Raw genomic sequence first — 25185 nt, 5'->3', positions numbered from 1 at the left:
TCACGTGACTGGATGGCATGTATCTTGTATAATTTGGATTTGGAATCATTTTATGTATAGTTGAGAATCGTTTCCGCTTCGCTTATGACATGTAATTATTGGAGGCTTGGAGGTATATTTGTGGACCATGTGATGTATATTTGAGGTTTATTCTTGTAATTCATTTGAGGATTGTAGTGAACGACTGAGTCCAGGCGAGAGCTGGGCAGGCGACCCGCCGAACCCTCTGGTTCGCCTTAGGGGGAGGTGGGGCTGTCACAGTTGGTATCAGAGCTTAGGCTTCAGATCTCTGTAGTGTATCCTAGGCTTGAAGTTTAGGATGCCGGACTGTGGGTTTGGTTTGAAATATTAGTGATTCTTGCGGGATGTCTTGACTTGATTGGTACAAGATGGAATGTCGAGGACGGCATTCTTTTAAGGAGGGGAGATTGTGACGCCCCGAAAAGTATAAGTGTGAGAACCCGAAAATTTTCTAATTTTCAAGGGTTTATTTTATTTAATCGCCCGCCTTTTCTACATTTTCTTTATTAGAAAATGTTCCCCAGATAAAGTTTACGAGCAAAGATAGTTTGAAAATGATTTTTCTAGTATCGGTTAGTTTTTGAGAAATTAAGAGCGTATTTTGAACGTGGGACCCGCAAGTGCGGTAAATGCATTATATTTTTGACAACTTGTTGGATTTTTGTATTAAGTGATATTATTTTACAAGGTGTTAAGATATTTGTATTGGAGAGACAAAAAGATAAGTTTTGAACCAAAAGGTGACAAGTGTCACCTTGTGATTTAATCTTGGACTTTGACCATTTAACTTTACCTTTACCTTTACTAAATAAATACCAAAATTTGACCAAAATAAGCTTCATTTTGCAAGCTTCTTGGCCGAATGTTCTTGCTCAAGAAAGAAAGAAAAGCTCTCAATTTCTTCCTTCTATTTCTTGCTCAATCTTCAAATCCAACCAATAAAACTCCAAATCGTTCCATAAAATCTCTTTGCTAAGTGGTCTTGAGGTGTTTTGTGGAGTTGTTTGGAAAGCTAAGGTGATTTGTTGCTCTATCTCTTGTATGGCTAAGGTGAGTTGTGAAGAACCACTCTCCTCCCTTAATTGATGTTCAATTCATGATTGGTGGTGGTATAAGATGCACTTTTATGGATTATATCTTGATTTTGGTTGAATTGGTGAAGTTTTATAATTTTTGGGGATTTTTCTGTTTTCATATGGATATGATTATGGGGTCATGTATGATGATTGGAAATGATGTTTAATGACTCTAGGAGGTGGAAAAAGTGATTAATTACAATCAATTTCTGTTTTGGAAGGAAAAGTGGAAAACTAGGTATCAATGTTCTTCATTCTGTCCGAATTTTTAGCTCATAGATAGAGGCCGAATTGGCCTTGGCTTAAAACATGAAAGTTGTATGGAATGACATTTTAGAGGTTCCTACAAAATTTCAGGTCAATCGGAGTAGTGTAGAATGAGAAAGTCGAAATTACTATTGCTGTCCTGGTTTTACCCGAATGTAAGAATTGTGCCTGTAATTGATTGTTTTGGCTGGAATTGCTTCCGAATTGGTTGTTGAGGCCTTCTGATGAAATGTAACCCTGTTTCTTAGCTTTCAGCTGGTTTTGGAATTTCTGGATTTGGACTTGGATAGCCTGCTTTATGATGTTTCCGCTAGAATGCGTTATGTGAATCTGTTTTTGTGATTCTGGTATGGTATCTTGCATTTTTGACCTGGTTACACTCGAAACTGGGTTGAGTGACCTTCTACAATGTTGTAGCCCTGTCTTTTAGCTTCGAAACGGTGTATCTTGCACCTTGATCCGACCATCGTAGTACCTTTGGTACAATTACCGCAAAATGACGTCAAAACTGTTTTTCTGGTTTTGAGCTTAACTTTCATTTCTGGACTTTTCCCTAGCTTGACTTGTACTAGTACTACTTGGAGCTTGCTGAATGGCTATTGGATGAACTTGTTGTTGTGTGTGTGTACCTTTGGGTTGGAATGAGGAAATAATGAAGCCATGATGGCTGGAAAAGTTAGCAAATTCAGGGGAAGTGCTGTCCGAACTTTGAAGGAACTTGTTTGCATTGAGTTTGTGATCTAAGACTTGGATTTGAGCAAGGAAATGTTATATGATGGATGATTTCTGAGCCGTGGAGGTGAGTGACCCTAAACTATTTCCGAAGTACTTGTGAAATATTTCTTGCATTATTTATTCGATTGCATATCATGCGTGCTTGCATGTGAGTTCATGACATGATTTGGCTTCAATGAGTTCTGGGAAAGTCTTGTGCTGGACACCAACGTCTCCACTCTGTTTATGGTTCATGTTCATGTTTATCTGGAGCTCAAGAAGGGGCTCCCTCTGAATGTTAATGTTAATGTTAAATGATCTATTTGAGCGTTGGGTGTTCAAGTGCTATGATTTGCCTGGGTCACGAGAGCACTAAACGAACATTTGATCTCTGAATCATGACATCATCGAAATGATCGAAATGCAACATTGTGAAATATATTTGTTTAATGATTTTCCTGGTTACTCGCTGAGCTTCTAGCTCACCCCAAAAATATTTATTCCCCTCCACAGGGCTCAAAGCGAAGGAAGGACTTGTAGTACTTGTTCACGTGACTGGATGGCATATATCTTGTATAATTTGGATTTGGAATCATTTTATGTATAGTTGAGAATCGTTTCCGCTTCGCTTATGACATGTAATTATTGGAGGCTTGGATGTATATTTGTGGACCATGTGATGTATATTTGAGGTTTATTCTTGTAATTCATTTGAGGACTGTAGTGAAAGACTGAGTCCCGGCGAGAGCTGGGCAGGCGACCCGCCGAACCCTCTGGTTCGCCTTAGGGGGAGGTGGGGCTGTCACAGTTGGTATCAGAGCTTAGGCTTCAGATCTCTGTAGTGTATCCTAGGCTTGAAGTTTAGGATGCCGGACTGTGGGTTTGGTTTGAAATATTAGTGATTCTTGCGGGATGTCTTGACTTGATTGGTACAAGATGGAATGTCGAGGACGGCATTCTTTTAAGGAGGGGAGATTGTGACGCCCCGAAAAGTATAAGTGTGAGAACCCGAAAATTTTCTAATTTTCAAGGGTTTATTTTATTTAATCGCCCGCCTTTTCTACATTTTCTTTATTAGAAAATGTTCCCCAGATAAAGTTTACGAGCAAAGATAGTTTGAAAATGATTTTTCTAGTATCGGTTAGTTTTTGAGAAATTAAGAGCGTATTTTGAACGTGGGACCCGCAAGTGCGGTAAATGCATTATATTTTTGACAACTTGTTGGATTTTTGTATTAAGTGATATTATTTTACAAGGTGTTAAGATATTTGTATTGGAGAGACAAAAAGATAAGTTTTGAACCAAAAGGTGACAAGTGTCACCTTGTGATCTAATCTTGGACTTTGACGATTTAACTTTACCTTTACCTTTACTAAATAAATACCAAAATTTGACCAAAATAAGCTTCATTTTGCAAGCTTCTTGGCCGAATGTTCTTGCTCAAGAAAGAAAGAAAAGCTCTCAATTTCTTCCTTCTATTTCTTGCTCAATCTTCAAATCCAACCAATAAAACTCCAAATCGTTCCATAAAATCTCTTTGCTAAGTGGTCTTGAGGTGTTTTGTGGAGTTGTTTGGAAAGCTAAGGTGATTTGTTGCTCTATCTCTTGTATGGCTAAGGTGAGTTGTGAAGAACCACTCTCCTCCCTTAATTGATGTTCAATTCATGATTGGTGGTGGTATAAGATGCACTTTTATGGATTATATCTTGATTTTGGTTGAATTGGTGAAGTTTTATAATTTTTGGGGATTTTTCTGTTTTCATATGGATATGATTATGGGGTCATGTATGATGATTGGAAATGATGTTTAATGACTCTAGGAGGTGGAAAAAGTGATTAATTACAATCAATTTCTGTTTTGGAAGGAAAAGTGGAAAACTAGGTTTCAATGTTCTTCATTCTGTCCGAATTTTTAGCTCATAGATAGAGGCCGAATTGGCCTTGGCTTAAAACATGAAAGTTGTATGGAATGACATTTTAGAGGTTCCTACAAAATTTCAGGTCAATCGGAGTAGTGTAGAATGAGAAAGTCGAAATTACTATTGCTGACCTGGTTTTACCCGAATGTAAGAATTGCGCCTGTAATTGATTGTTTTGGCTGGAATTGCTTCCGAATTGGTTGTTGAGGCCTTCTGATGAAATGTAACCCTGTTTCTTAGCTTTCAGTTGGTTTTGGAATTTCTGGATTTGGACTTGGATAGCCTGCTTTATGATGTTTCCGCTAGAATGCGTTATGTGAATCTGTTTTTGTGATTCTGGTATGGTATCTTGCATTTTTGACCTGGTTACACTCGAAACTGGGTTGAGTGACCTTCTACAATGTTGTAGCCCTGTATTTTAGCTTCGAAACGGTGTATCTTGCACCTTGATCCGACCATCGTAGTACCTTTGGTACAATTACCGCTAAATGACGTCAAAACTGTTTTTCTGGTTTTGAGCTTAACTTTCATTTCTGGACTTTTCCCTAGCTTGACTTGTACTAGTACTACTTGGAGCTTGCTGAATGGCTATTGGATGAACTTGTTGTTGTGTGTGTGTACCTTTGGGTTGGAATGAGGAAATAATGAAGCCATGATGGCTGGAAAAGTTAGCAAATTCAGGGGAAGTGCTGTCCGAACTTTGAAGGAACTTGTTTGCATTGAGTTTGTGATCTAAGACTTGGATTTGAGCAAGGCAATGTTATATGATGGATGATTTCTGAGCCGTGGAGGTGAGTGACCCTAAACTATTTCCGAAGTACTTGTGAAATATTTCTTGCATTATTTATTCGATTGCATATCATGCGTGCTTGCATGTGAGTTCATGACATGATTTGGCTTCAATGAGTTCTGGAAAAGTCTTGTGCTGGACACCAACGTCTCCACTCTGTTTATGGTTCATGTTCATGTTTATCTGGAGCTCAAGCAGGGGCTCCCTCTGAATGTTAATGTTAATGTTAAATGATCTATTTGAGCGTTGGGTGTTCAAGTGCTATGATTTGCCTGGGTCACGAGAGCACTAAACGAACATTTGATCTCTGAATCATGACATCATCGAAATGATCGAAATGCAACATTGTGAAATATATTTGTTTAATGATTTTCCTGGTTACTCGCTGAGCTTCTAGCTCACCCCAAAAATATTTATTCCCCTCCACAGGGCTCAAAGCGAAGGAAGGACTTGTAGTACTTGTTCACGTGACTGGATGGCATGTATCTTGTATAATTTGGATTTGGAATCATTTTATGTATAGTTGAGAATCGTTTCCGCTTCGCTTATGACATGTAATTATTGGAGGCTTGGAGGTATATTTGTGGACCATGTGATGTATATTTGAGGTTTATTCTTGTAATTCATTTGAGGACTGTAGTGAACGACTGAGTCCAGGCGAGAGCTGGGCAGGCGACCCGCCGAACCCTCTGGTTCGCCTTAGGGGGAGGTGGGGCTGTCACAGTTGGTATCAGAGCTTAGGCTTCAGATCTCTGTAGTGTATCCTAGGCTTGAAGTTTAGGATGCCGGACTGTGGGTTTGGTTTGAAATATTAGTGATTCTTGCGGGATGTCTTGACTTGATTGGTACAAGATGGAATGTCGAGGACGGCATTCTTTTAAGGAGGGGAGATTGTGACGCCCCGAAAAGTATAAGTGTGAGAACCCGAAAATTTTCTAATTTTCAAGGGTTTATTTTATTTAATCGCCCGCCTTTTCTACATTTTCTTTATTAGAAAATGTTCCCCAGATAAAGTTTACGAGCAAAGATAGTTTGAAAATGATTTTTCTAGTATCGGTTAGATTTTGAGAAATTAAGAGCGTATTTTGAACGTGGGACCCGCATGTGCGGTAAATGCATTATATTTTTGACAACTTGTTGGATTTTTGTATTAAGTGATATTATTTTACAAGGTGTTAAGATATTTGTATTGGAGAGACAAAAAGATAAGTTTTGAACCAAAAGGTGACAAGTGTCACCTTGTGATCTAATCTTGGACTTTGACCATTTAACTTTACCTTTACCTTTACTAAATAAATACCAAAATTTGACCAAAATAAGCTTCATTTTGCAAGCTTCTTGGCCGAATGTTCTTGCTCAAGAAAGAAAGAAAAGCTCTCAATTTCTTCCTTCTATTTCTTGCTCAATCTTCAAATCCAACCAATAAAACTCCAAATCGTTCCATAAAATCTCTTTGCTAAGTGGTCTTGAGGTGTTTTGTGGAGTTGTTTGGAAAGCTAAGGTGATTTGTTGCTCTATCTCTTGTATGGCTAAGGTGAGTTGTGAAGAACCACTCTCCTCCCTTAATTGATGTTCAATTCATGATTGGTGGTGGTATAAGATGCACTTTTATGGATTATATCTTGATTTTGGTTGAATTGGTGAAGTTTTATAATTTTTGGGGATTTTTCTGTTTTCATATGGATATGATTATGGGGTCATGTATGATGATTGGAAATGATGTTTAATGACTCTAGGAGGTGGAAAAAGTGATTAATTACAATCAATTTCTGTTTTGGAAGGAAAAGTGGAAAACTAGGTTTCAATGTTCTTCATTCTGTCCGAATTTTTAGCTCATAGATAGAGGCCGAATTGGCCTTGGCTTAAAACATGAAAGTTGTATGGAATGACATTTTAGAGGTTCCTACAAAATTTCAGGTCAATCGGAGTAGTGTAGAATGAGAAAGTCGAAATTACTATTGCTGACCTGGTTTTACCCGAATGTAAGAATTGCGCCTGTAATTGATTGTTTTGGCTGGAATTGCTTCCGAATTGGTTGTTGAGGCCTTCTGATGAAATGTAACCCTGTTTCTTAGCTTTCAGTTGGTTTTGGAATTTCTGGATTTGGACTTGGATAGCCTGCTTTATGATGTTTCCGCTAGAATGCGTTATGTGAATCTGTTTTTGTGATTCTGGTATGGTATCTTGCATTTTTGACCTGGTTACACTCGAAACTGGGTTGAGTGACATTCTACAATGTTGTAGCCCTGTATTTTAGCTTCGAAACGGTGTATCTTGCACCTTGATCCGACCATCGTAGTACCTTTGGTACAATTACCGCTAAATGACGTCAAAACTGTTTTTCTGGTTTTGAGCTTAACTTTCATTTCTGGACTTTTCCCTAGCTTGACTTGTACTAGTACTACTTGGAGCTTGCTGAATGGCTATTGGATGAACTTGTTGTTGTGTGTGTGTACCTTTGGGTTGGAATGAGGAAATAATGAAGCCATGATGGCTGGAAAAGTTAGCAAATTCAGGGGAAGTGCTGTCCGAACTTTGAAGGAACTTGTTTGCATTGAGTTTGTGATCTAAGACTTGGATTTGAGCAAGGCAATGTTATATGATGGATGATTTCTGAGCCGTGGAGGTGAGTGACCCTAAACTATTTCCGAAGTACTTGTGAAATATTTCTTGCATTATTTATTCGATTGCATATCATGCGTGCTTGCATGTGAGTTCATGACATGATTTGGCTTCAATGAGTTCTGGAAAAGTCTTGTGCTGGACACCAACGTCTCCACTCTGTTTATGGTTCATGTTCATGTTTATCTGGAGCTCAAGCAGGGGCTCCCTCTGAATGTTAATGTTAATGTTAAATGATCTATTTGAGCGTTGGGTGTTCAAGTGCTATGATTTGCCTGGGTCACGAGAGCACTAAACGAACATTTGATCTCTGAATCATGACATCATCGAAATGATCGAAATGCAACATTGTGAAATATATTTGTTTAATGATTTTCCTGGTTACTCGCTGAGCTTCTAGCTCACCCCAAAAATATTTATTCCCCTCCACAGGGCTCAAAGCGAAGGAAGGACTTGTAGTACTTGTTCACGTGACTGGATGGCATGTATCTTGTATAATTTGGATTTGGAATCATTTTATGTATAGTTGAGAATCGTTTCCGCTTCGCTTATGACATGTAATTATTGGAGGCTTGGATGTATATTTGTGGACCATGTGATGTATATTTGAGGTTTATTCTTGTAATTCATTTGAGGACTGTAGTGAACGACTGAGTCCAGGCGAGAGCTGGGCAGGCGACCCGCCGAACCCTCTGGTTCGCCTTAGGGGGAGGTGGGGCTGTCACAGTTGGTATCAGAGCTTAGGCTTCAGATCTCTGTAGTGTATCCTAGGCTTGAAGTTTAGGATGCCGGACTGTGGGTTTGGTTTGAAATATTAGTGATTCTTGCGGGATGTCTTGACTTGATTGGTACAAGATGGAATGTCGAGGACGGCATTCTTTTAAGGAGGGGAGATTGTGACGCCCCGAAAAGTATAAGTGTGAGAACCCGAAAATTTTCTAATTTTCAAGGGTTTATTTTATTTAATCGCCCGCCTTTTCTACATTTTCTTTATTAGAAAATGTTCCCCAGATAAAGTTTACGAGCAAAGATAGTTTGAAAATGATTTTTCTAGTATCGGTTAGATTTTGAGAAATTAAGAGCGTATTTTGAACGTGGGACCCGCATGTGCGGTAAATGCATTATATTTTTGACAACTTGTTGGATTTTTGTATTAAGTGATATTATTTTACAAGGTGTTAAGATATTTGTATTGGAGAGACAAAAAGATAAGTTTTGAACCAAAAGGTGACAAGTGTCACCTTGTGATCTAATCTTGGACTTTGACCATTTAACTTTACCTTTACCTTTACTAAATAAATACCAAAATTTGACCAAAATAAGCTTCATTTTGCAAGCTTCTTGGCCGAATGTTCTTGCTCAAGAAAGAAAGAAAAGCTCTCAATTTCTTCCTTCTATTTCTTGCTCAATCTTCAAATCCAACCAATAAAACTCCAAATCGTTCCATAAAATCTCTTTGCTAAGTGGTCTTGAGGTGTTTTGTGGAGTTGTTTGGAAAGCTAAGGTGATTTGTTGCTCTATCTCTTGTATGGCTAAGGTGAGTTGTGAAGAACCACTCTCCTCCCTTAATTGATGTTCAATTCATGATTGGTGGTGGTATAAGATGCACTTTTATGGATTATATCTTGATTTTGGTTGAATTGGTGAAGTTTTATAATTTTTGGGGATTTTTCTGTTTTCATATGGATATGATTATGGGGTCATGTATGATGATTGGAAATGATGTTTAATGACTCTAGGAGGTGGAAAAAGTGATTAATTACAATCAATTTCTGTTTTGGAAGGAAAAGTGGAAAACTAGGTTTCAATGTTCTTCATTCTGTCCGAATTTTTAGCTCATAGATAGAGGCCGAATTGGCCTTGGCTTAAAACATGAAAGTTGTATGGAATGACATTTTAGAGGTTCCTACAAAATTTCAGGTCAATCGGAGTAGTGTAGAATGAGAAAGTCGAAATTACTATTGCTGACCTGGTTTTACCCGAATGTAAGAATTGCGCCTGTAATTGATTGTTTTGGCTGGAATTGCTTCCGAATTGGTTGTTGAGGCCTTCTGATGAAATGTAACCCTGTTTCTTAGCTTTCAGTTGGTTTTGGAATTTCTGGATTTGGACTTGGATAGCCTGCTTTATGATGTTTCCGCTAGAATGCGTTATGTGAATCTGTTTTTGTGATTCTGGTATGGTATCTTGCATTTTTGACCTGGTTACACTCGAAACTGGGTTGAGTGACATTCTACAATGTTGTAGCCCTGTATTTTAGCTTCGAAACGGTGTATCTTGCACCTTGATCCGACCATCGTAGTACCTTTGGTACAATTACCGCTAAATGACGTCAAAACTGTTTTTCTGGTTTTGAGCTTAACTTTCATTTCTGGACTTTTCCCTAGCTTGACTTGTACTAGTACTACTTGGAGCTTGCTGAATGGCTATTGGATGAACTTGTTGTTGTGTGTGTGTACCTTTGGGTTGGAATGAGGAAATAATGAAGCCATGATGGCTGGAAAAGTTAGCAAATTCAGGGGAAGTGCTGTCCGAACTTTGAAGGAACTTGTTTGCATTGAGTTTGTGATCTAAGACTTGGATTTGAGCAAGGCAATGTTATATGATGGATGATTTCTGAGCCGTGGAGGTGAGTGACCCTAAACTATTTCCGAAGTACTTGTGAAATATTTCTTGCATTATTTATTCGATTGCATATCATGCGTGCTTGCATGTGAGTTCATGACATGATTTGGCTTCAATGAGTTCTGGAAAAGTCTTGTGCTGGACACCAACGTCTCCACTCTGTTTATGGTTCATGTTCATGTTTATCTGGAGCTCAAGCAGGGGCTCCCTCTGAATGTTAATGTTAATGTTAAATGATCTATTTGAGCGTTGGGTGTTCAAGTGCTATGATTTGCCTGGGTCACGAGAGCACTAAACGAACATTTGATCTCTGAATCATGACATCATCGAAATGATCGAAATGCAACATTGTGAAATATATTTGTTTAATGATTTTCCTGGTTACTCGCTGAGCTTCTAGCTCACCCCAAAAATATTTATTCCCCTCCACAGGGCTCAAAGCGAAGGAAGGACTTGTAGTACTTGTTCACGTGACTGGATGGCATGTATCTTGTATAATTTGGATTTGGAATCATTTTATGTATAGTTGAGAATCGTTTCCGCTTCGCTTATGACATGTAATTATTGGAGGCTTGGAGGTATATTTGTGGACCATGTGATGTATATTTGAGGTTTATTCTTGTAATTCATTTGAGGATTGTAGTGAACGACTGAGTCCAGGCGAGAGCTGGGCAGGCGACCCGCCGAACCCTCTGGTTCGCCTTAGGGGGAGGTGGGGCTGTCACAGTTGGTATCAGAGCTTAGACTTCAGATCTCTGTAGTGTATCCTAGGCTTGAAGTTTAGGATGCCGGACTGTGGGTTTGGTTTGAACTATTAGTGATTCTTGCGGGATGTCTTGACTTGATTGGTACAAGATGGAATGTCGAGGACGGCATTCTTTTAAGGAGGGGAGATTGTGACGCCCCGAAAAGTATAAGTGTGAGAACCCGAAAATTTTCTAATTTTCAAGGGTTTATTTTATTTAATCGCCCGCCTTTTCTACATTTTCTTTATTAGAAAATGTTCCCCAGATAAAGTTTACGAGCAAAGATAGTTTGAAAATGATTTTTCTAGTATCGGTTAGTTTTTGAGAAATTAAGAGCGTATTTTGAACGTGGGACCCGCAAGTGCGGTAAATGCATTATATTTTTGACAACTTGTTGGATTTTTGTATTAAGTGATATTATTTTACAAGGTGTTAAGATATTTGTATTGGAGAGACAAAAAGATAAGTTTTGAACCAAAAGGTGACAAGTGTCACCTTGTGATTTAATCTTGGACTTTGACCATTTAACTTTACCTTTACCTTTACTAAATAAATACCAAAATTTGACCAAAATAAGCTTCATTTTGCAAGCTTCTTGGCCGAATGTTCTTGCTCAAGAAAGAAAGAAAAGCTCTCAATTTCTTCCTTCTATTTCTTGCTCAATCTTCAAATCCAACCAATAAAACTCCAAATCGTTCCATAAAATCTCTTTGCTAAGTGGTCTTGAGGTGTTTTGTGGAGTTGTTTGGAAAGCTAAGGTGATTTGTTGCTCTATCTCTTGTATGGCTAAGGTGAGTTGTGAAGAACCACTCTCCTCCCTTAATTGATGTTCAATTCATGATTGGTGGTGGTATAAGATGCACTTTTATGGATTATATCTTGATTTTGGTTGAATTGGTGAAGTTTTATAATTTTTGGGGATTTTTCTGTTTTCATATGGATATGATTATGGGGTCATGTATGATGATTGGAAATGATGTTTAATGACTCTAGGAGGTGGAAAAAGTGATTAATTACAATCAATTTCTGTTTTGGAAGGAAAAGTGGAAAACTAGGTATCAATGTTCTTCATTCTGTCCGAATTTTTAGCTCATAGATAGAGGCCGAATTGGCCTTGGCTTAAAACATGAAAGTTGTATGGAATGACATTTTAGAGGTTCCTACAAAATTTCAGGTCAATCGGAGTAGTGTAGAATGAGAAAGTCGAAATTACTATTGATGTCCTGGTTTTACCCGAATGTAAGAATTGTGCCTGTAATTGATTGTTTTGGCTGGAATTGCTTCCGAATTGGTTGTTGAGGCCTTCTGATGAAATGTAACCCTGTTTCTTAGCTTTCAGCTGGTTTTGGAATTTCTGGATTTGGACTTGGATAGCCTGCTTTATGATGTTTCCGCTAGAATGCGTTATGTGAATCTGTTTTTGTGATTCTGGTATGGTATCTTGCATTTTTTACCTGGTTACGCTCGAAACTGGGTTGAGTGACCTTCTACAATATTGTAGCCCTGTCTTTTAGCTTCGAAACGGTGTATCTTGCACCTTGATCCGACCATCGTAGTACCTTTGGTACAATTACCGCAAAACGACGTCAAAACTATTTTTCTGGTTTTGAGCTTAACTTTCATTTCTGGACTTTTCCCTAGCTTGACTTGTACTAGTACTACTTGGAGCTTGCTGAATGGCTATTGGATGAACTTGTTGTTGTGTGTGTGTACCTTTGGGTTGGAATGAGGAAATAATGAAGCCATGATGGCTGGAAAAGTTAGCAAATTCAGGGGAAGTGCTGTCCGAACTTTGAAGGAACTTGTTTGCATTGAGTTTGTGATCTAAGACTTGGATTTGAGCAAGGAAATGTTATATGATGGATGATTTCTGAGCCGTGGAGGTGAGTGACCCTAAACTATTTCCGAAGTACTTGTGAAATATTTCTTGCATTATTTATTCGATTGCATATCATGCGTGCTTGCATGTGAGTTCATGACATGATTTGGCTTCAATGAGTTCTGGGAAAGTCTTGTGCTGGACACCAACGTCTCCACTCTGTTTATGGTTCATGTTCATGTTTATCTGGAGCTCAAGAAGGGGCTCCCTCTGAATGTTAATGTTAATGCTAAATGATCTATTTGAGCGTTGGGTGTTCAAGTGCTATGATTTCCCTGGCTCACGAGAGCACTAAACGAACATTTGATCTCTGAATCATGACATCATCGAAATGATCGAAATGCAACATTGTGAAATATATTTGTTTAATGATTTTCCTGGTTACTCGCTGAGCTTCTAGCTCACCCCAAAAATATTTATTCCCCTCCACAGGGCTCAAAGCGAAGGAAGGACTTGTAGTACTTGTTCACGTGACTGGATGGCATATATCTTGTATAATTTGGATTTGGAATCATTTTATGTATAGTTGAGAATCGTTTCCGCTTCGCTTATGACATGTAATTATTGGAGGCTTGGATGTATATTTGTGGACCATGTGATGTATATTTGAGGTTTATTCTTGTAATTCATTTGAGGACTGTAGTGAACGACTGAGTCCAGGCGAGAGCTGGGCAGGCGACCCGCCGAACCCTCTGGTTCGCCTTAGGGGGAGGTGGGGCTGTCACAGTTGGTATCAGAGCTTAGGCTTCAGATCTCTGTAGTGTATCCTAGGCTTGAAGTTTAGGATGCCGGACTGTGGGTTTGGTTTGAAATATTAGTGATTCTTGCGGGATGTCTTGACTTGATTGGTACAAGATGGAATGTCGAGGACGGCATTCTTTTAAGGAGGGGAGATTGTGACGCCCCGAAAAGTATAAGTGTGAGAACCCGAAAATTTTCTAATTTTCAAGGGTTTATTTTATTTAATCGCCCGCCTTTTCTACATTTTCTTTATTAGAAAATGTTCCCCAGATAAAGTTTACGAGCAAAGATAGTTTGAAAATGATTTTTCTAGTATCGGTTAGTTTTTGAGAAATTAAGAGCGTATTTTGAACGTGGGACCCGCAAGTGCGGTAAATGCATTATATTTTTGACAACTTGTTGGATTTTTGTATTAAGTGATATTATTTTACAAGGTGTTAAGATATTTGTATTGGAGAGACAAAAAGATAAGTTTTGAACCAAAAGGTGACAAGTGTCACCTTGTGATCTAATCTTGGACTTTGACCATTTAACTTTACCTTTACCTTTACTAAATAAATACCAAAATTTGACCAAAATAAGCTTCATTTTGCAAGCTTCTTGGCCGAATGTTCTTGCTCAAGAAAGAAAGAAAAGCTCTCAATTTCTTCCTTCTATTTCTTGCTCAATCTTCAAATCCAACCAATAAAACTCCAAATCCTTCCATAAAATCTCTTTGCTAAGTGGTCTTGAGGTGTTTTGTGGAGTTGTTTGGAAAGCTAAGGTGATTTGTTGCTCTATCTCTTGTATGGCTAAGGTGAGTTGTGAAGAACCACTCTCCTCCCTTAATTGATGTTCAATTCATGATTGGTGGTGGTATAAGATGCACTTTTATGGATTATATCTTGATTTTGGTTGAATTGGTGAAGTTTTATAATTTTTGGGGATTTTTCTGTTTTCATATGGATATGATTATGGGGTCATGTATGATGATTGGAAATGATGTTTAATGACTCTAGGAGGTGGAAAAAGTGATTAATTACAATCAATTTCTGTTTTGGAAGGAAAAGTGGAAAACTAGGTATCAATGTTCTTCATTCTGTCCGAATTTTTAGCTCATAGATAGAGGCCGAATTGGCCTTGGCTTAAAACATGAAAGTTGTATGGAATGACATTTTAGAGGTTCCTACAAAATTTCAGGTCAATCGGAGTAGTGTAGAATGAGAAAGTCGAAATTACTATTGATGTCCTGGTTTTACCCGAATGTAAGAATTGTGCCTGTAATTGATTGTTTTGGCTGGAATTGCTTCCGAATTGGTTGTTGAGGCCTTCTGATGAAATGTAACCCTGTTTCTTAGCTTTCAGCTGGTTTTGGAATTTCTGGATTTGGACTTGGATAGCCTGCTTTATGATGTTTCCGCTAGAATGCGTTATGTGAATCTGTTTTTGTGATTCTGGTATGGTATCTTGCATTTTTTACCTGGTTACGCTCGAAACTGGGTTGAGTGACCTTCTACAATATTGTAGCCCTGTCTTTTAGCTTCGAAACGGTGTATCTTGCACCTTGATCCGACCATCGTAGTACCTTTGGTACAATTACCGTAAAACGACGTCAAAACTATTTTTCTGGTTTTGAGCTTAACTTTCATTTCTGGACTTTTCCCTAGCTTGACTTGTACTAGTACTACTTGGAGCTTGCTGAATGGCTATTGGATGAACTTGTTGTTGTGTGTGTGTACCTTTGGGTTGGAATGAGGAAATAATGAAGCCATGATGGCTGGAAAAGTTAGCAAATTCAGGGGAAGTGCTGTCCGAACTTTGAAGGAACTTGTTTGCATTGAGTTTGTGATCTAAGACTTGGATTTGAGCAAGGCAATGTTATATGATGGATGATTTCTGAGCCGTGGAGGTGAGTGACCCTAAACTATTTCCGAAGTACTTGTGAAATATTTCTTGCATTATTTATTCGATTGCATATCATGCGTGCTTGCATGTGAGTTCATGACATGATTTGGCTTCAATGAGTTCCGGGAAAGTCTTGTGCTGGACACCAACGTCTCCACTCTGTTTATGGTTCATGTTCATGTTTATCTGGAGCTCAAGAAGGGGCTCCCTCTGAATGTTAATGTTAATGTTAAATGATCTATTTGAGCGTTGGGTGTTCAAGTGCTATGATTTCCCTGGCTCACGAGAGCACTAAACGAACATTTGATCTCTGAATCATGACATCATCGAAATGATCGAAATGCAACATTGTGAAACATATATGTTTAATGATTTTCCTGGTTACTCGATGAGCTTCTAGCTCACCCCAAAAATATTTATTCCCCTCCACAGGGCTCAAAGCGAAGGAAGGACTTGTAGTACTTGTTCACGTGACTGGATGGCATGTATCTTGTATAATTTGGATTTGGAATCATTTTATGTATAGTTGAGAATCGTTTCCGCTTCGCTTATGACATGTAATTATTGGAGGCTTGGATGTATATTTGTGGACCATGTGATGTATATTTGAGGTTTATTCTTGTAATTCATTTGAGGACTGTAGTGAACGACTGAGTCCAGGCGAGAGCTGGGCAGGCGACCCGCCGAACCCTCTGGTTCGCCTTAGGGGGAGGTGGGGCTGTCACAGTTGGTATCAGAGCTTAGGCTTCAGATCTCTGTAGTGTATCCTAGGCTTGAAGTTTAGGATGCCGGACTGTGGGTTTGGTTTGAAATATTAGTGATTCTTGCGGGATGTCTTGACTTGATTGGTACAAGATGGAATGTCGAGGACGGCATTCTTTTAAGGAGGGGAGATTGTGACGCCCCGAAAAGTATAAGTGTGAGAACCCGAAAATTTTCTAATTTTCAAGGGTTTATTTTATTTAATCGCCCGCCTTTTCTACATTTTTTCTTTATTAGAAAATGGTCCCCAGATAAAGTTTACGAGCAAAGATAGTTTGAAAATGATTTTTCTAGTATCGGTTAGTTTTTGAGAAATTAAGAGCGTATTTTGAACGTGGGACCCGCAAGTGCGGTAAATGCATTATATTTTTGACAACTTGTTGGATTTTTGTATTAAGTGATATTATTTTACAAGGTGTTAAGATATTTGTATTGGAGAGACAAAAAGATAAGTTTTGAACCAAAAGGTGACAAGTGTCACCTTGTGATTTAATCTTGGACTTTGACCATTTAACTTTACCTTTACCTTTACTAAATAAATACCAAAATTTGACCAAAATAAGCTTCATTTTGCAAGCTTCTTGGCCGAATGTTCTTGCTCAAGAAAGAAAGAAAAGCTCTCAATTTCTTCCTTCTATTTCTTGCTCAATCTTCAAATCCAACCAATAAAACTCCAAATCCTTCCATAAAATCTCTTTGCTAAGTGGTCTTGAGGTGTTTTGTGGAGTTGTTTGGAAAGCTAAGGTGATTTGTTGCTCTATCTCTTGTATGGCTAAGGTGAGTTGTGAAGAACCACTCTCCTCCCTTAATTGATGTTCAATTCATGATTGGTGGTGGTATAAGATGCACTTTTATGGATTATATCTTGATTTTGGTTGAATTGGTGAAGTTTTATAATTTTTGGGGATTTTTCTGTTTTCATATGGATATGATTATGGGGTCATGTATGATGATTGGAAATGATGTTTAATGACTCTAGGAGGTGGAAAAAGTGATTAATTACAATCAATTTCTGTTTTGGAAGGAAAAGTGGAAAACTAGGTTTCAATGTTCTTCATTCTGTCCGAATTTTTAGCTCATAGATAGAGGCCGAATTGGCCTTGGCTTAAAACATGAAAGTTGTATGGAATGACATTTTAGAGGTTCCTACAAAAGTTCAGGTCAATCGGAGTAGTGTAGAATGAGAAAGTCGAAATTACTATTGCTGACCTGGTTTTACCCGAATGTAAGAATTGCGCCTGTAATTGATTGTTTTGGCTGGAATTGCTTCCGAATTGGTTGTTGAGGCCTTCTTATGAAATGTAACCCTGTTTCTTAGCTTTCAGTTGGTTTTGGAATTTCTGGATTTGGACTTGGATAGCCTGCTTTATGATGTTTCCGCTAGAATGTGTTATGTGAATCTGTTTTTGTGATTCTGGTATGGTATCTTGCATTTTTGACCTGGTTACACTCGAAACTGGGTTGAGTGACCTTCTACAATGTTGTAGCCCTGCATTTTAGCTTCGAAACGGTGTATCTTGCACCTTGATCCGACCATCGTAGTACCTTTGGTACAATTACCGCAAAATGACGTCAAAACTGTTTTTCTGGTTTTGAGCTTAACTTTCATTTCCGGACTTTTCCCTAGCTTGACATGTACTAGTACTACTTGGAGCTTGCTGAATGGCTATTGGATGAACTTGTTGTTGTGTGTGTGTACCTTTGGGTTGGAATGAGGAAATAATGAAGCCATGATGGCTGGAAAAGTTAGCAAATTCAGGGGAAGTGCTGTCCGAACTTTGAAGGAACTTGTTTGCATTGAGTTTGTGATCTAAGACTTGGATTTGAGCAAGGCAATGTTATATGATGGATGATTTCTGAGCCGTGGAGGTGAGTGACCCTAAACTATTTCCGAAGTACTTGTGAAATATTTCTTGCATTATTTATTCGATTGCATATCATGCGTGCTTGCATGTGAGTTCATGACATGATTTGGCTTCAATGAGTTCCGGGAAAGTCTTGTGCTGGACACCAACGTCTCCACTCTGTTTATGGTTCATGTTCATGTTTATCTGGAGCTCAAGAAGGGGCTCCCTCTGAATGTTAATGTTAATGTTAAATGATCTATTTGAGCGTTGGGTGTTCAAGTGCTATGATTTCCCTGGCTCACGAGAGCACTAAACGAACTTTTGATCTCTGAATCATGACATCATCGAAATGATCGAAATGCAACATTGTGAAATATATTTGTTTAATGATTTTCCTGGTTACTCGATGAGCTTCTAGCTCACCCCAAAAATATTTATTCCCCTCCACAGGGCTCAAAGCGAAGGAAGGACTTGTAGTACTTGTTCACGTGACTGGATGGCATGTATCTTGTATAATTTGGATTTGGAATCATTTTATGTATAGTTGAGAATCGTTTCCGCTTCGCTTATGACATGTAATTATTGGAGGCTTGGATGTATATTTGTGGACCATGTGATGTATATTTGAGGTTTATTCTTGTAATTCATTTGAGGACTGTAGTGAACGACTGAGTCCAGGCGAGAGCTGGGCAGGCGACCCGCCGAACCCTCTGGTTCGCCTTAGGGGGAGGTGGGGCTGTCACAGTTGGTATCAGAGCTTAGGCTTCAGATCTCTGTAGTGTATCCTAGGCTTGAAGTTTAGGATGCCGGACTGTGGGTTTGGTTTGAACTATTAGTGATTCTTGCGGGATGTCTTGACTTGATTGGTACAAGATGGAATGTCGAGGACGGCATTCTTTTAAGGAGGGGAGATTGTGACGCCCCGAAAAGTATAAGTGTGAGAACCCGAAAATTTTCTAATTTTCAAGGGTTTATTTTATTTAATCGCCTGCCTTTTCTACATTTTCTTTATTAGAAAATGTTCCCCAGATAAAGTTTACGAGCAAAGATAGTTTGAAAATGATTTTTCTAGTATCGGTTAGTTTTTGAGAAATTAAGAGCGTATTTTGAACGTGGGACCCGCAAGTGCGGTAAATGCATTATATTTTTGACAACTTGTTGGATTTTTGTATTAAGTGATATTATTTTACAAGGTGTTAAGATATTTGTATTGGAGAGACAAAAAGATAAGTTTTGAACCAAAAGGTGACAAGTGTCACCTTGTGATCTAATCTTGGACTTTGACCATTTAACTTTACCTTTACCTTTACTAAATAAATACCAAAATTTGACCAAAATAAGCTTCATTTTGCAAGCTTCTTGGCCGAATGTTCTTGCTCAAGAAAGAAAGAAAAGCTCTCAATTTCTTCCTTCTATTTCTTGCTCAATCTTCAAATCCAACCAATAAAACTCCAAATCGTTCCATAAAATCTCTTTGCTAAGTGGTCTTGAGGTGTTTTGTGGAGTTGTTTGGAAAGCTAAGGTGATTTGTTGCTCTATCTCTTGTATGGCTAAGGTGAGTTGTGAAGAACCACTCTCCTCCCTTAATTGATGTTCAATTCATGATTGGTGGTGGTATAAGATGCACTTTTATGGATTATATCTTGATTTTGGTTGAATTGGTGAAGTTTTATAATTTTTGGGGATTTTTCTGTTTTCATATGGATATGATTATGGGGTCATGTATGATGATTGGAAATGGTATTTAATGCCTCTAGGAGGTGGAAAAAGTGATTAAATACAATCAATTTCTGTTTTGGAAGGAAAAGTGGAAAACTAGGTTTCAATGTTCTTCATTCTGTCCGAATTTTTAGCTCATAGATAGAGGCCGAATTGGCCTTGGCTTAAAACATGAAAGTTGTATGGAATGACATTTTAGAGGTTCCTACAAAATTTCAGGTCAATCGGAGTAGTGTAGAATGAGAAAGTCGAAATTACTATTGCTGACCTGGTTTTACCCGAATGTAAGAATTGCGCCTGTAATTGATTGTTTTGGCTGGAATTGCTTCCGAATTGGTTGTTGAGGCCTTCTGATGAAATGTAACCCTGTTTCTTAGCTTTCAGCTGGTTTTGGAATTTCTGGATTTGGACTTGGATAGCCTGCTTTATGATGTTTCCGCTAGAATGCGTTATGTGAATCTGTTTTTGTGATTCTGGTATGGTATCTTGCATTTTTGAACTGGTTACACTCGAAACTGGGTTGAGTGACCTTCTACAATGTTGTAGCCCTGCATTTTAGCTTCGAAACGGTGTATCTTGCACCTTGATCCGACCATCGTAGTACCTTTGGTACAATTACCGTAAAATGACGTCAAAACTGTTTTTCTGGTTTTGAGCTTAACTTTCATTTCCGGACTTTTCCCTAGCTTGACTTGTACTAGTACTACTTGGAGCTTGCTGAATGGCTATTGGATGAACTTGTTGTTGTGTGTGTGTACCTTTGGGTTGGAATGAGGAAATAATGAAGCCATGATGGCTGGAAAAGTTAGCAAATTCAGGGGAAGTGCTTTCCGAACTTTGAAGGAACTTGTTTGCATTGAGTTTGTGATCTAAGACTTGGATTTGAGCAAGGCAATGTTATATGATGGATGATTTCTGAGCCGTGGAGGTGAGTGACCCTAAACTATTTCCGAAGTACTTGTGAAATATTTCTTGCATTATTTATTCGATTGCATATCATGCGTGCTTGCATGTGAGTTCATGACATGATTTGGCTTCAATGAGTTCTGGGAAAGTCTTGTGCTGGACACCAACGTCTCCACTCTGTTTATGGTTCATGTTCATGTTTATCTGGAGCTCAAGCAGGGGCTCCCTCTGAATGTTAATGTTAATGTTAAATGATCTATTTGAGCGTTGGGTGTTCAAGTGCTATGATTTGCCTGGGTCACGAGAGCACTAAACGAACATTTGATCTCTGAATCATGACATCATCGAAATGATCGAAATGCAACATTGTGAAATATATTTGTTTAATGATTTTCCTGGTTTCTCGCTGAGCTTCTAGCTCACCCCAAAAATATTTATTCCCCTCCACAGGGCTCAAAGCGAAGGAAGGACTTGTAGTACTTGTTCACGTGACTGGATGGCATGTATCTTGTATAATTTGGATTTGGAATCATTTTATGTATAGTTGAGAATCGTTTCCGCTTCGCTTATGACATGTAATTATTGGAGGCTTGGATGTATATTTGTGTACCATGTGATGTATATTTGAGGTTTATTCTTGTAATTCATTAGAGGACTGTAGTGAACGACTGAGTCCAGGCGAGAGCTGGGCAGGCGACCCGCCGAACCCTCTGGTTCGCCTTAGGGGGAGGTGGGGCTGTCACAGTTGGTATCAGAGCTTAGGCTTCAGATCTCTGTAGTGTATCCTAGGCTTGAAGTTTAGGATGCCGGACTGTGGGTTTGGTTTGAAATATTAGTGATTCTTGCGGGATGTCTTGACTTGATTGGTACAAGATGGAATGTCGAGGACGGCATTCTTTTAAGGAGGGGAGATTGTGACGCCCCGAAAAGTATAAGTGTGAGAACCCGAAAATTTTCTAATTTTCAAGGGTTTATTTTATTTAATCGCCCGCCTTTTCTACATTTTCTTTATTAGAAAATGTTCCCCAGATAAAGTTTACGAGCAAAGATAGTTTGAAAATGATTTTTCTAGTATCGGTTAGTTTTTGAGAAATTAAGAGCGTATTTTGAACGTGGGACCCGCAAGTGCGGTAAATGCATTATATTTTTGACAACTTGTTGGATTTTTGTATTAAGTGATATTATTTTACAAGGTGTTAAGATATTTGTATTGGAGAGACAAAAAGATAAGTTTTGAACCAAAAGGTGACAAGTGTCACCTTGTGATCTAATCTTGGACTTTGACCATTTAACTTTACCTTTACCTTTACTAAATAAATACCAAAATTTGACCAAAATAAGCTTCATTTTGCAAGCTTCTTGGCCGAATGTTCTTGCTCAAGAAAGAAAGAAAAGCTCTCAATTTCTTCCTTCTATTTCTTGCTCAATCTTCAAATCCAACCAATAAAACTCCAAATCGTTCCATAAAATCTCTTTGCTAAGTGGTCTTGAGGTGTTTTGTGGAGTTGTTTGGAAAGCTAAGGTGATTTGTTGCTCTATCTCTTGTATGGCTAAGGTGAGTTGTGAAGAACCACTCTCCTCCCTTAATTGATGTTCAATTCATGATTGGTGGTGGTATAAGATGCACTTTTATGGATTATATCTTGATTTTGGTTGAATTGGTGAAGTTTTATAATTTTTGGGGATTTTTCTGTTTTCATATGGATATGATTATGGGGTCATGTATGATGATTGGAAATGATGTTTAATGACTCTAGGAGGTGGAAAAAGTGATTAATTACAATCAATTTCTGTTTTGGAAGGAAAAGTGGAAAACTAGGTTTCAATGTTCTTCATTCTGTCCGAATTTTTAGCTCATAGATAGAGGCCGAATTGGCCTTGGCTTAAAACATGAAAGTTGTATGGAATGACATTTTAGAGGTTCCTACAAAATTTCAGGTCAATCGGAGTAGTGTAGAATGAGAAAGTCGAAATTACTATTGATGTCCTGCTTTTACCCGAATGTAAGAATTGTGCCTGTAATTGATTGTTTTGGCTGGAATTGCTTCCGAATTGGTTGTTGAGGCCTTCTGATGAAATGTAACCCTGTTTCTTAGCTTTCAGCTGGTTTTGGAATTTCTGGATTTGGACTTGGATAGCCTGCTTTATGATGTTTCCGCTAGAATGCGTTATGTGAATCTGTTTTTGTGATTCTGGTATGGTATCTTGCATTTTTTACCTGGTTACGCTCGAAACTGGGTTGAGTGACCTTCTACAATATTGTAGCCCTGTCTTTTAGCTTCGAAACGGTGTATCTTGCACCTTGATCCGACCATCGTAGTACCTTTGGTACAATTACCGCAAAACGACGTCAAAACTATTTTTCTGGTTTTGAGCTTAACTTTCATTTCTGGACTTTTCCCTAGCTTGACTTGTACTAGTACTACTTGGAGCTTGCTGAATGGCTATTGGATGAACTTGTTGTTGTGTGTGTGTACCTTTGGGTTGGAATGAGGAAATAATGAAGCCATGATGGCTGGAAAAGTTAGCAAATTCAGGGGAAGTGCTGTCCGAACTTTGAAGGAACTTGTTTGCATTGAGTTTGTGATCTAAGACTTGGATTTGAGCAAGGAAATGTTATATGATGGATGATTTCTGAGCCGTGGAGGTGAGTGACCCTAAACTATTTCCGAAGTACTTGTGAAATATTTCTTGCATTATTTATTCGATTGCATATCATGCGTGCTTGCATGTGAGTTCATGACATGATTTGGCTTCAATGAGTTCTGGGAAAGTCTTGTGCTGGACACCAACGTCTCCACTCTGTTTATGGTTCATGTTCATGTTTATCTGGAGCTCAAGAAGGGGCTCCCTCTGAATGTTAATGTTAATGCTAAATGATCTATTTGAGCGTTGGGTGTTCAAGTGCTATGATTTCCCTGGCTCACGAGAGCACTAAACGAACATTTGATCTCTGAATCATGACATCATCGAAATGATCGAAATGCAACATTGTGAAATATATTTGTTTAATGATTTTCCTGGTTACTCGCTGAGCTTCTAGCTCACCCCAAAAATATTTATTCCCCTCCACAGGGCTCAAAGCGAAGGAAGGACTTGTAGTACTTGTTCACGTGACTGGATGGCATATATCTTGTATAATTTGGATTTGGAATCATTTTATGTATAGTTGAGAATCGTTTCCGCTTCGCTTATGACATGTAATTATTGGAGGCTTGGATGTATATTTGTGGACCATGTGATGTATATTTGAGGTTTATTCTTGTAATTCATTTGAGCACTGTAGTGAACGACTGAGTCCAGGCGAGAGCTGGGCAGGCGACCCGCCGAACCCTCTGGTTCGCCTTAGGGGGAGGTGGGGCTGTCACAGTTGGTATCAGAGCTTAGGCTTCAGATCTCTGTAGTGTATCCTAGGCTTGAAGTTTAGGATGCCGGACTGTGGGTTTGGTTTGAAATATTAGTGATTCTTGCGGGATGTCTTGACTTGATTGGTACAAGATGGAATGTCGAGGACGGCATTCTTTTAAGGAGGGGAGATTGTGACGCCCCGAAAAGTATAAGTGTGAGAACCCGAAAATTTTCTAATTTTCAAGGGTTTATTTTATTTAATCGCCCGCCTTTTCTACATTTTTTCTTTATTAGAAAATGGTCCCCAGATAAAGTTTACGAGCAAAGATAGTTTGAAAATGATTTTTCTAGTATCGGTTAGTTTTTGAGAAATTAAGAGCGTATTTTGAACGTGGGACCCGCAAGTGCGGTAAATGCATTATATTTTTGACAACTTGTTGGATTTTTGTATTAAGTGATATTATTTTACAAGGTGTTAAGATATTTGTATTAGAGAGACAAAAAGATAAGTTTTGAACCAAAAGGTGACAAGTGTCACCTTGTGATCTAATCTTGGACTTTGACCATTTAACTTTACCTTTACCTTTACTAAATAAATACCAAAATTTGACCAAAATAAGCTTCATTTTGCAAGCTTCTTGGCCGAATGTTCTTGCTCAAGAAAGAAAGAAAAGCTCTCAATTTCTTCCTTCTATTTCTTGCTCAATCTTCAAATCCAACCAATAAAACTCCAAATCATTCCATAAAATCTCTTTGCTAAGTGGTCTTGAGGTGTTTTGTGGAGTTGTTTGGAAAGCTAAGGTGATTTGTTGCTCTATCTCTTGTATGGCTAAGGTGAGTTGTGAAGAACCACTCTCCTCCCTTAATTGATGTTCAATTCATGATTGGTGGTGGTATAAGATGCACTTTTATGGATTATATCTTGATTTTGGTTGAATTGGTGAAGTTTTATAATTTTTCGAGATTTTTCTGTTTTCAAATGGATATGATTATGGGGTCATGTATGATGATTGGAAATGATGTTTAATGACTCTAGGAGGTGGAAAAAGTGATTAATTACAATCAATTTCTGTTTTGGAAGGAAATGTGGAAACCTAGGTTTCAATGTTTTTCATTCTGTCCGAATTTTTAGCTCATAGATAGAGGCCGAATTGGCCTTGGCTTAAAACATGAAAGTTGTATGGAATGACATTTTAGAGGTTCCTACAAAATTTCAGGTCAATCGGAGTAGTGTAGAATGAGAAAGTCGAAATTACTATTGCTGACCTGGTTTTACCCGAATGTAAGAATTGCGCCTGTAATTGATTGTTTTGGCTGGA

This window comes from Coffea arabica, chromosome 3e (assembly GCF_036785885.1).
Source record: "Coffea arabica cultivar ET-39 chromosome 3e, Coffea Arabica ET-39 HiFi, whole genome shotgun sequence".
Lineage (NCBI taxonomy): Eukaryota > Viridiplantae > Streptophyta > Magnoliopsida > Gentianales > Rubiaceae > Coffea > Coffea arabica.
This window is presented reverse-complemented; position numbering follows the sequence as displayed.